This window comes from Priapulus caudatus, unplaced genomic scaffold (genome assembly GCF_000485595.1).
Source record: "Priapulus caudatus unplaced genomic scaffold, Priapulus_caudatus-5.0.1 Scaffold118, whole genome shotgun sequence".
Taxonomy (NCBI): domain Eukaryota; kingdom Metazoa; phylum Priapulida; class Priapulimorpha; order Priapulimorphida; family Priapulidae; genus Priapulus; species Priapulus caudatus.
The window spans coordinates 206,836-209,371 of record NW_014577179.1 but is presented as its reverse complement, the minus strand read 5'-3'; positions in this window follow the sequence as shown (position 1 = coordinate 209,371).

Genomic DNA, 2,536 nt, shown 5'->3' with positions numbered 1-2,536 from the left:
TTTCTCTCTCTCTCTCTCTCTCTCTCTCTCTCGCTCTCTCGCTCTCTGCTCTCTTGTCTCTCTCTCTCTATCTCTCTCTCTCGCTTCTAGTTCTATCTGTATACTCTATCTATTCGCTCTTCTCTCTCTCTCTCTCTCTCTCTCTCTCTCTCTCTTCTCTCTTGCTTCGCGTTCTCTCTCTCTCCTCTTTCTCTCCCTCTCTCTCTCTCTTTCTTTTGCTTTCGCGTTCTCTCTCTCCCTTCTCTCTCTCTCTCCGCGCTCTCTCTCTCTCTTCTCTCTCTCTTCTCTTTTCTCTCTCTCTCTCTTTCTCTTATATATATATCATATATATATATATCTGTATCTGTATCTATCTATCTTTTTCTTTCTCCCCCTCTCTCTCTGTCTTGATTTCGCTTTCTCTCTGTCTCTCTCTATCGCGCGCGCGCTCTCTCTCTCTCTCTCTCTCTCTCTCTCTCTCTCTCTCTCTCTCTCTCTCTCTTTCTCTTCTCTCTCTATATATATCTGTTCCATCTATCTATCTATTTCTTTCTCTCCCTATCTCTCTCTATTTTGCTTTTGCTTTCGCTTTCGCTTTTTCTCTGTCTCTCTCTATCGCGCGCGCGCGCTCTCTCTCTCTCTCTCTCTCTCTCTCTCTCTCTCTACTCTCTCTCTCTCTCCGTGCTTTATTGACGCGATGCCTGTAACGTTTGTTTAGATGCGGGGAGAGGGAATACTGTAGGAACGAAATTGACAGATAATAACGACATAATCGCATCGCAAACAGTGCGCACGAAGGCATAAAAATTAGGTGTCGTTACACATTATATATATTATATATATATATATATTATAATATATTATATCTAATATATATTGAGTTCGTATGTATCTGATGTATGTATGTATCTTCCCTATAGGCTGGCCAAACGCCAAGCGCATCTTCGATGCAATTTTTACGGGCCATCTCTTATACGGGAGTGTTCCTAGATGGAAAAAACCTGTCAAACCGTCAAACTCACCGAAAAATCCTGTGAAAACCCGTCAATTCGTGAATCTTCACACAATGTCAGCATTGATACTGTACGTGCTGCCACGCAGAGAAAAATCGATTTCCTCACCTCATCCGGCTGCTTCGGTATTATGAAACGAAACCAAAACTAAAACACACCACAACCAGCACCAGTTTCACCAGTTCAGAGGTACTACTCACTCAGATCAGAGGTTCAGTTCAGATGCGTACGATCTCAGAATGGCATTGTACCATTCGAAGCTATTGCAGTTTCTGATTCCAGTAGAAATTTCCTCATTTCAATGTGCATGGTTGCGCTGTCTCTTATCTATACTATGAGCAGCTAATTGCTCCTGATACTATATTCCTTTTATTTTATGCTACGATCTCACAATGGATAGCTGTAGCTGGGGAGCTCAAGAATTGGAGGCGTCCAACCCATTCCTACATGCTGTTATAACAACTTTTTGTCATTTACACCATATTACTATTATGTCCAGGGGTTCTAAGTTCGGTTGTGACTGCTTCATATAAATGTCATACGTTAACAGTTTTTTCGTTTTCCCATGCTTATTATCTTATTACACTCATTTCTAATATTAATATTGTCTGCAATGTTATTGTCGATTTTTACCCAATGTTCTATTCTGTCCCATTACTATGAATTAGTAGCACGATTTTACGCAGCGCAGGCGGGTTACCCCGCAGCTAGTTATATATATATATATATATATATATAAGTATATAGTGTGTGTGTTGTGTGTTGTGTGTGTGTGTGTGTGGTGTGTGTGTGTGTGTGTGTGTGTGTGGGTGTGTTGTGTGAGCGCGAGGGGGAAAAAGTTGTGTAGTGTTGTGTTGTGTGATGTTGTGTGTGTCGTGCGTGCGTGCGTACGTGCGTACGTGTGTGCGTGCGTACGTGCGTGCGTGCGTGCGTGCGTGCGTGCCTGCCTGCCTGTCTTAGCAATACCCAACGTAGTCCAGCCATAAAATTGTTTCCGTATATGAACGCATACGCCCAGCAAGATAGAATGCCCCGCAGTAACACTACTAACACACGAACTACTTTCACGACTTGACGACACAACCGCTCGACCCAAGTGCATGCACCACTGCTACTGCTGCTGTTCGCTGCACGTCCCCGCTCTCCTTATCTCTTACAGATAGCGTGGATCCGATACGATTCGGAGAAGAAGACGACGACAGTGCTGGCCTTGCACAACAAGGTACTCATAGAGGACAGTCGGCTGAGCGTAAGCCATCCGTCAGAATTGCAATGGCGTCTCAACATCGACGGGATCACGATTGATGACGCAGGCTATTATATGTGCCAGCTGAATACGGATCCAGTGAGGACCACTACGGGATATCTGGAAGTATTGGGTAAGCAAGCGGTACTTGATTGGTGCAATGTGGTACGTTGTTCTGTTTACGTAATCCGGTGATTCAATGGTCGTGTTAGTCTTGTTGTTGTTGTTGTTGTTGTTGTTGTTGTTGTTGTTGTTGTTGTTGTTGTTGTTGTTGTTGTTGTTGTTGCGGCAGCTGCTG